At 42.1% G+C, this 10,582-nt stretch overlaps 1 pseudogene; it reads left to right on the forward strand.

Annotated features, from left to right (window-relative positions):
* Positions 1–767: 767 nt before the first annotated feature.
* On the forward strand, positions 768–3,227 carry LOC125538507 (annotated as a pseudogene).
* The last annotated feature ends 7,355 nt before the right edge of the window (positions 3,228–10,582 follow it).

Here is a 10,582-nt window from a genome sequence, read left to right on the forward strand (position 1 = left end):
TGGATGGTGAGCTCACATAGATCGTTGGATGAATCTCAAATTTGGAGGAGAGGAATGATTTCAGCATATGGAGGATGTGTCGGAATTTGAACTCATTTGGATTATGCCAGCTAGTACTTCCTTCACAAAGTTTCTTTCTCGACATGAACTTTGGAAAATAGCTGAGCAAGATTACTAGGAAAATGGAGTTCAATTTGGCATGAGTCCATGATTTGGATAGGAAAGAGTGACCAAACATTTTGGGAGTAATCAAGCAAAGATAAATAGCACTTCCTTCACAAAGTGCTATTGTGGACAGGATAGGAAAAACAATATTCCTGACTTATTTTTGAACTAGGCCGGGAAGGATTTTGACATATTCGATATTTGAGGAAGAAGATATCTAAAGAATTTAGGAGAATTTTGGGGGAATTTTGGAAATGACAGAAATATAGGTTGCCTCGCAACCTAGGTCAATCAGGGTTATTCATTTAATAGAAAAAACGACTATTCCCAAGAAAAAGAATTTGGGATTGGGCTAAGATGGAAATGATATGGCCTTGGGAATATTTTGAGAGTGACAAGCCACTAGGGAGAGGAATCAATGATGATCTTCCCAGGTTTCAAGACCACAGAGCCACGGAAAAACAAATCCAAAGAAAAAACCAAATAAATTCAATAGAAAAAGAAGGGCCAAAAACCAGAGTGTCACAACTCTACCCCCCCCCTAAAAGAATCTCTTCCTCGAGATTTGTTTGCTAAGGAAACAAGTATGAATATTCTTGTTCCCCGACGAGTACAGCCTCTTCTTCACTAACTACGCGCTCGAGACCGTCGTCACCATGGAGGTACGCACCGACATGTACAACACCAACCCGGACAGCACCAAGGACTACCTCTCCGTCAGCCAGGCCCCCGTACTGACAATCTATGCCTTCTTCACGCTCGGCTACGTCGTCTTCCTGGACGGCTGGTTGTACCTCATCCTCTACCACAACCGCCTCTCGGGTGGGAGGTGATGTTCTATCTATTCCAGCTTGTTAGGGGTGTGATCTTGTTCCCCGTGATCGCGCTGATTGGTATCGGGTGGTCTTTTCTCAAGCCCTTCCTGCTGGACAAGGAGAAGAAGGTTCTCATGGTGGTGATCCCGTTGCAGGTTGTAGCTAACATTGCTGTAGCAGTCGTTGGTGAGAATGGGCAGTATTTGCAAGAATGGGTGACATGGATCTTGTTTGATGATGTAGCCTACTGCTATGCGGTGCTCTTCCCAGTTTTGTGGTTGATGCACTCACTTCGAGACTCATCCAAGACAGACGGCAAAGCTGCCTGAACCCTTGCCAAGCTCATGCTCTTCCGCAGTTCTATGTCGTTGTGATTGGATACTTGTACTTCACAAGGATCATTGTCTACCTGCTCAAGACAATCACCAACTACAAGTACAGATGGGTGAGTGTTGCGGCAGAGGAGGTGGCCACCATGGCATTCTACATGTTCAAGTCGGCTGAGAGGAACCAGTACTTTACCCTGGATGACGATGAGGAGGAGGCTCTCCGTGAGGAGTTCGAGCTTGATAAGTTCATTTTGCATCATGTTTTCATGATGTTATTTATAATGTTTTTATGCTTGATAACACTTTATGGACTAATTCAAATGCCTTTTCTCTCATAATATGCAAGGTTTACACAAAGAGGGAGATTGTCGACAGCTGGAATTCTGGACCTGAAAAAGCTATGTCAGAGACACTTATTTTGCACATCTCCAAATGAGATGAAATTTTACGAAGAATTATTTTGGAATAAATAATAAAATATTGGAGAAAAGAACTACCAGAGGGGGGCTACCTGGTGCCCACAAGATACCAGGGCGCGCCAGCCTCTCCAGGCACGCCCTGGTGGGTGGTGGGCAGTCTGGCCCACCTCTAGTGTCCATCTTCTGGTACATAAGGTCTTTTGACCTATAAAAAATAAAGAGATGACTTTTGGGACGGAGCGCCGCCGTCTCCAGGCGGAACATGGGCACGAGCAGTTTTGCCCTCCGGCGGAGCGATTCCGTCGGGGGAACATCCCACCCAGAGAGGGAAATCGAAGCCATCGTCATCACCAACAACCCTCTCATCTTTAGGAGGCCTATTTTCATCAACAACTTCAACAGCACCATCTCATTTCAAACCCTAGTTCATCTCATGTGTTCAATCTTTGTACTGGAACCTCATATTGATACCTATGGGTGACTAGTAGTGTTGATTACATCTCGTAGTTGATGCTATGTGGTTTATTTGGTGGAAGATTATATGTTTAGATCCATTATACTATTTAATACCCCTATGATCTTGAGCATGAATATTTTTGTGAGTAGTTACCTTGGTTCCTGAGGCCACGGGAGAAGTCATGTTGCAATTAATCATGTGAATTTCATATCCGTTCGATATTTTGATGATATGTATGTTGTAATTCCCTTAGTGATGTTATGTGAATGTCGGCTACATGACACTTCACCATCTTTAGGCCTAAGGAATGCATTGTGGAGTACTTATTAGATGATGGGTTGCTAGAGTGACAGAAGCTTAAACCATAGTTTATGCGCTATATTGTAAGGGGCTGGTTTGCATCCATATGTTTAATGCTATGGTTAGATTTTATCTTAGTACTTTTCTCGTAGTTGCGGATGCTTGCGAGGGGGTTAATCATAAGTGGGAGGCTTGTTCAAGTAAGAACAACACCCAAGCATCGGTCCACCCACATATCAAATTATCAAAGTAGCGAACGTGAATCAAACCAACATGATGAAAGTAACTAGATGAAATTCCCGTGTGCCCTCAAGAATTCTTTGCTTATTATGTGAGACCATACCGGCCTGTCCTTTGGCATCAAAAGGATTGGGCTACCTAGCTGCACTTATTGTTACTATTGTTACTTGTTACTTTTTACAAATTATCTTGCTATCAAACTACCTGTTACCGACTATTTCAATGCTTGCAGATATTACCTTAATGAAAACCACTTGTCATTTCCTTCTGCTCCTCGTTGGGTTTGACACTCTTACTCATCGAAAGGACTACGATTGATCCCCTATACTTGTGGGTCATCGGAGTTCTAGAGTGTTGCGAGGGGATACATGATGACAAGAAATGCAGCCCTACCTGTTCAATTTCTCCTCCTTGTGATGTTGGTCATACTATACAGATGCAGGATTTAACTTATATTTGTCTATGTACTGTTGTAAATCTTCACTTCTGCTTATTTCTTTTAGCTTCAAATGTTGTCGGTGAGACCAGGGGTAATTTGGATTGCTTGTGTCATTTTACCAAGTCTCGGTTTTGCTTCGTGCCCAGTTGTTATATTTCCTTTATGAGCAAACAATTTCATTTGTACAGTGAGAAGAGAATATTGATTAACATCTTGATGCCTCATAATATGACAGCAAGTTCTGTTAGTGTATTTCGATGAAGAAACTTGATGAGGATCTCGGAATTTGCATGTGGAAATTTATATAGACTTTAGATGTTAGGGATTGTAAGAGATCTTATATTTTATATATCTAGCTAGTAGCATCGGATGGATATACGAAAATTTGTTGTTCGACCAATCTCTTGAAGAAAGAGAGGTCACTTCTCTTTGTGTTCATGACGATCTTGTGTAATTAATGGTTCCTTCATTTTCTTACTAGCTAGCGTGTTGAGTTCTCTCTATATGTATAGTAGCTAGCGTCGACCAAGCACGGAGAAAGAGAGGACACTTCTCTCTATTAGCTAGCTAACACAATATGAAACCCCTAAATTAACCCTCCAAAACCCCCTAACCCCCCCTTCAAAAAAAATAAAAACCCCAGCTCACTAGTAGAAAAAGGGCCTAATGTGAAGCTCATTAGTCCCGGTTTGTGATTGAACCGGAACTAATGTGACCATTAGTGCCGGTTCCAACGGCTAGGCGGGCGGCGCTCATTATTACCGGTTCGTGGCGAACCTTTAGTACCGGTTCGTGTCATGAACCGGTACTAAAGAGGTGGTGGCCTTTAGTACGGTTGGTGGCTTCAACTGGTACTAAAGACCCCCCCCTTTAGTACGGGTTCGTGCCACCAACCGATAATAAAGGGGTGCGCCGCCACCCGCAGTGCACAATGTTTAATCCCACCTCGCTAGTTGAGAGGAGCTCGCACCGGTTCATAAGCCCCGCCGCGGCTACCGTGTCGAGCTCCTCTCTAAGCAGGCCTTTGTGGGCCTATTGCAAGTCTTCTGTCATGTGGGTCCTACTGGGCCGTACGGGCCTGTATCCTGGCCCAACTAGAGGTTGGGTTTCTAGTAGTATGCAGGCCGTGCCGGCCCAGTAGGTGGGCTGTTTTTGCTTTATTTTAAAAAAATTCAAAAAAAATCTTTTAGTTCCGGTTGGTGTTACCAACCGGGACTAAAGGTCCCCCAGACCATGGCGCGCCTCATGCCACGTGGTGGCCCTTTAGTGACGGTTCGTGTTGAACCGGTACTAAAGAGGGGGGGCCTTTAGTCCCCACACTTTAGTGTTGGTTGCAGAACCGGCACTAAAGGGCCTTACGAACCGGTGCTAAAACCCGGTTCTGCACTAGTGGCTCCTGCCAGCTGCTGACGCATGGATGCCTTTTGGTCCCGGTTGGTGTTACCAACCGGGACTAAAGGCCCTCTGAAACCGAAACTAGTTCCCTGTTTTCTACTAGTGTGATCATAGGATCCGCCTCATCAATTACAAGATCATCAAACTCCTCCTCTACGATATCTAACTGGCCAAAGAAATCATCTAGATCACTCGTACTACCATCCTTCGCCCCGTAGCTTGTCGTCGAGTTTGCGTCCGAGACCGATGCCATTGCTCCTAGGGGAATAAACAGCTGCGGGGCGGCGATAGGGACTGGAGGTCGACGAGATCGACCGAGGAAGTTAAACCCTAGCCACCACCATGAGAGAAGTTTTTAGTCCTCTCGTTTGTATTCGCCCATTCATTGTCACTAGTCTATCGCACGGTTGCTAGTTGCTACACATGCAAAGACGTGTTAGCTTTTGTAAAGTGGGGATTAGGGATCACGTAGAGACAGAAACGACTGCATGCAACCTCCCAAACTCACTCTCTCTCTCTCTCTCTCTCTCTCTCTCCATGCAAAAAGGCATACCTTTTCTTATTAGGGATATTTTAGATGATTGACATTCTTAACTAAAATTTAGTTTCGAAAGTTTTACATATTTTAATTTATGACGAAAAGACCAATCTTGAATATATTTTATAATAATTAAAATTTTAAGGTTTCCATCATATATTTAAAATGGAGTATGTGTTAAATATTGTTTGAAAAAAGTTAGCTTGTAAATAAAAGATTACAACTTCGGAAAAAAGCTGCAAACACATTTCACACATATCTGAATCACTTCAATATTTTTTAGTGCTTATTTATGAATTGACTAAAATATGATACAAATCCAAACTTTGAAAGAAACTTCAATTACTTGACTCGTATTTCAATCAAATTTATAAGTAAGCACTTAAATTGTGTACAAAACTGGAAGTAGGTGCTAGATGTATTTTGAAATTAATACAAAATAGAACTGGAATTTTCAATTTTCTTCAAATATGTCACACAGACATTTCAATTATTTAATTCAATTGTGGAAAAAGTTTCACACAAGCTTCATGTATTTCAATCTCTGTTGGAAAAGCCAGTGCCTAGGAGGCGCTTAGGCACGCCTGGGCGCTAGGAAATAGCCAAACGCCTCGCCTAGGGCATAAATGGAGGTCTAGGCAGGGCATGCAAGGAATTGCCTATCCCAAGAAACAAATCATGCCACATACTACACTGATATGCCAAATGGGTTATATTCCCATGGCAGTAGATGGTAATTAACTTATTTGTATGCCCTAAACTAATATCAACACCCATATAATAATAACAAGTACATTATGAGTAAAAACTATATTACCGCCTAGGCACTAGGCGAAGGCCAACCGCCTCGCTTACGCCTACCGCTTTTTTCAACCTTGATTTCAATCAACTTCGTAATTTCAAAAATCTTTCAAAAAATCAAGTATAATTTATAAATACACACATCACTTTCATACATTTCATTTGATTGAAACCGTGAAATGTAAGACATTTTAAACCATATCTAATTTAGTTGTTTCCATTATATTTGAGGACATGAAACGTGTGCTAAATATATTCTAAATTGAGTGTTATATTTGAAAATAGTTTTTAAGTGTGTTCTAAAATTGATTGAAATCTAACTAAATCATTTAATTTCATAAAAAAACATGCATTTCAATTACTTCACTCAATTTCAGGAAACAATTTGCGCAACATTAGCTATTTCACTCAATTTTGGAAGAATTTTAACACAACCATTTTTGGATTAGTTATAATTTTGTTGTTTAAATGTTTTACAATAAAACTTAAATATGTATTAAAATCCCAAATTGACTATAATAACTGTAAATATATGTTGAATGTTTTTTTGATTTTCTTAATTATAGGTAAAATAATTTAATTTCAGAAAATATTTCACATACATTTTAAGGGTTTTTCACAATTTCCAAACAGAAATTTTTAACTTGCTTCAACCGAATATAAAAAATGTGACTTGTTTGAATTGAATTTGACAAATTGTTTAAAGTTGGAATGTAAACTTTTGAGTTTTTAAAAATATCAACTATTCAATCATATTTGTGAACCAACATGTGATTGGATGGTTAGATGGACAGTGTTATCCTCAACCCACCTGCGTTTAAGTCTTAGACTTCACATTAATGCCCGCATTTTCGGAATATATTTCAGGCCTTTCGGAGATGTGCGCTCAGTGGTCCCATTGAATATGAAGACATCTATGGACTTCGCCAATCTTTTTTTAATGAAAAAATCTATTCATCATCAATCATGATAGTACAACGGATACAAGAAATAATAAAAGTTACATCCAGACCCGTAGACCACCTAGCGACGACTACAAGCACCGAACTGAGCCGGAGGCATGCTACCGTCATCTCCCCTCCCTCTCTGGAGCTGGACAAAACATCTTGTAGTAGACAGTCGGGAACTGGTTGTGCTAAGGCCCTATAGAAATAGTGCATCAAAACAGCAACCGCATCCGTTGAATAGAAGGTTAGATTGGAAGGATCCAACTTGTAGACACATGAACACATAGGAACAAATACCGAATCCACATGGATCCATCGTAGACAAATGCCGACCGAATCCTGCGAGATCCGCTGGAGACAAACCTCCACATGCCCTCCGATGGCGTGAGAAGCACCACCGGATATGGACTAGGCAAGGAGAACCTTTTTCTATCTTCATAGGGCCGCCGCCGCCTCATCTCTCTGAGCAAGACACATACCTTAAGAAAACTAAAAAAACATCAAAAAACGAAGCCCTCCCGCCTGCAAGGGCCAAGATCCACCACGCCTCCATGGCCCTAAGGCTACAGGAGACGAGGCAGACAGGCGCCGGTGCCGGTGGGAGGCAGGAGGAACCCTAGCGGCAGCTGGGTACGAGCGCTCTTTCCCTGGCGGCTTCTGAGATTGACTGAGTATCTCAAGATAATATGTCCGCTCAGTCTCTCGGAGGTGTTCATATGGGTAGGATATGCATGCGTGCATTCATAGGGTTAGTATGTGTGTGTATGTATGAGCGTCTACGTTTGTACTATGTTAAAAGAAAACTATTCAATCATGTGTGAATCAATTAGAAATCGTTTAGCACATATTTCAGTTAATTCACTCAACTTTAGAATAATATTTTACATATTTCAGTTGATATTCAAAGGGTCTGTCTAGGACATGTCTAGAGTTATGTCATATCTAACCTGATGTTTACTATGTTTGTGGTCTTTTTTTTTTGTCTCAACTATTTTTTTGTTCCTTGTTGCTGCGTTATTTATGTGAGCTTAGATGTGACATCCTTATAAAACGTCTAGATGTGAATTAGACAAACTGTTATCCCAAAGGCGTTAGAAATTTTTTTCTGTGGGGCATCGTGCTGCACGTCCGGCCTATTCAGACCATGGCACAATCTCCTTTCCTGTTAGAATATGGACAACTTTTTGTTTCCCTCTTCCTCGATCGGACTGACACGGCCGAAATCATGTTGGAAACAGTCAGTCTGAACCTTTACCTGAATCATAATCCCGGCCGGTCTCCGCATTGATCACGATGATCGAGTCCATGACTCCTCCGATCCCCAAGAAGGCAAAGCCAGACCGACCTACACAATCTCCATCGTAACGATCGAAACGAAAAAGGCCGACCTGCTAGTACGATCGAAAGTTCGAAACGATCTTGCGCCCATGGCGTCACGGTTGCTGCTCCGGCTCCGCACCTTCCGCCGGGCTCCTTCTCCGGCGCTTCCTCGCCTCGCCGGCGCTGGCGGTCTCCACCATCGCTCGCCGCTGGTACGTGCAGTTCGCCAAACTGCAAAGCCTACGCCATAGCTTTTGTAAATTAGCAAAAAAAAAGGTATCTTACTTTCGAGCTCGATCTTTCATCTTCTTATGTTCCCGCGCGGTTGGCATGCGTAGGAGGTGCGGCATCATCTTCATGTCATGTTGCCGCCGAGAGTAGCAGCCAACGGCAGGCGGTGGTTTGGAGGAGGATCACATGCCCATTTGTGGTCGTCTTCCAAGTCAAAGCCACTCGGCCGCCTCATCGTTGGGAACGTGATCTCCGCCGCGTCCTTCTCCGCCGCCGGCCTTCTCACTGCCAACAAGAAGTCAGACAAGGAATCGCCGCCCATGGGGCCAAATAACCATGGAAGCAACAAGGACAAGAGGAACTGCACCGACGCTCTTATCGCCATCAATTTCCTGTACGTGAGCCAATGCATGCACCATGCATGGTTTCCCTCCATACTCCATTAGAATTTACGTAGAATCAAGGTAGGCAGCTTCTTTATATAATCTGTGCATTTAATGATCTTTTTGTGTTTTGCTTGCTTGCGACCAAGGGTTCACCTGGTGGACGTAGCAACAAAACGAAAGCTATGTATGCTGGGAGCTAAGGTATGTGCACGCTCTCTGTATCGGTTGAAAAATACTCCCTTCGTAAAAAAATATAAGAGCATTTAGATCATAGTGATATAAACGATCTTATATTTCTTTACAGAGGGAGTAAATTACAGTGCACCTACCTATCTCTATATCTATATATTCAGTAACAACTATTTTGCGGGGTATATATTCACTAACTAATTAATTACTGCTAAACTAATGTGACGATCATTTCACCATGGATCGCAGAACAACGACTTGATAAAAAAGGGGGAGATATGGCGTCTGGCAACAGCAGCCGTTCTGCATAAGGATTTTACTCACTTTGCTGTACGTGTTCGATGGTCCTGTTTTTGGTTTTCAGTTCTACCGAATTAAAGCGATCACTGACTTGCTAGCTATCATCATATATACTACGGGGTGATGCAGAATAACAATCGCGCTTTGGAGGAGCTTGGGCCTATGGTGGAAGAGGTTACCGGAACTAGAAGATTTCTAGCTATTTATTGCACCTCGGCGCTATCAGGTCCGGTGTTTCTTACTCCCTCCGTTCGAGTTTAGAAGGCTCGCACACATTTCTGAGGAAACACTTTGATCGTTAATCTGGTCAAGAAAATATGAGTTGTGCCCATAAAATGTATATCATTAGATTCCCATTCAAGAGAAATTTTCAATGGTATGATTTATGTTGTATCTTACTCATATTTTGTTGATAAAATTAATGGAATGTGTGCGAGCCTTTTCAATGATATAGGAACTAACAAACTGTGTAACAGGTTCGCTGATGAGTTACTGGTTTAACCCTGCACGTTCTATTGGTGCATCCGGTGCTATTTGTGGATTGGTATGTCCATTTACCTTACATCCCTAACGAATTTATTTAGGACTTATTCACCATTGATCATGGTTGAACCTTTATCTTGATGATCAGATTGGTGCAAAAGCCGTTTATATGTGGAGGCACCGGGAGTTTGTGGAGAAGGCAAATGAAACTCTAGTGGATATTGCACTTGTGGTTCTCATTAATCTGGTCTGTATACTGATTTAAGCCTTTGCTCATTTTATTTTTATCTTAATTTGTTACTGTTTTTGCCAAGAAATTTTTTGCATTCCATCTGTAGATGGATTTCATATGTTTTGTTTGGCATGCAGGCAATTGGCCTCTTCTTAAAGCACGACATTGACAACTGTGGACATGTAGGTCTCCTAATGAACTCTCGACACAATTGATTTCATCATTTGGCAACAAAAAATAACAAAATGCTTCATTAGCTTACCTGGATTGATTTGCATGATGCAGTTGGGAGGCTTGCTTGGGGGGGCGGCTGTCGAATGGTTTGTTGGTCCACATTGGAAGAAGCATGCTGGGCCATATGCACGGGAGGCATTCCAAGATAGGGCACCCCTTGTTTGGTTCACGAACAGTTAGAAGACCATAGTTACTTCTTGGGTTGTACATTGAATCAACATGCCCCTATACAAATACCCATATTAATTAAGCAGTTGGAGTGTCGTTTACAAAGTGCAGACATCTCCTAGTAGAACTTTCACATATCTACAGTCTCCAGAATCCAGCTAGACTTCCACACTTGCAATGGATCCTACTGTACT

Source organism: Triticum urartu, chromosome 2, assembly GCF_003073215.2.
Source record: "Triticum urartu cultivar G1812 chromosome 2, Tu2.1, whole genome shotgun sequence".
NCBI classification, from domain to species: domain Eukaryota; kingdom Viridiplantae; phylum Streptophyta; class Magnoliopsida; order Poales; family Poaceae; genus Triticum; species Triticum urartu.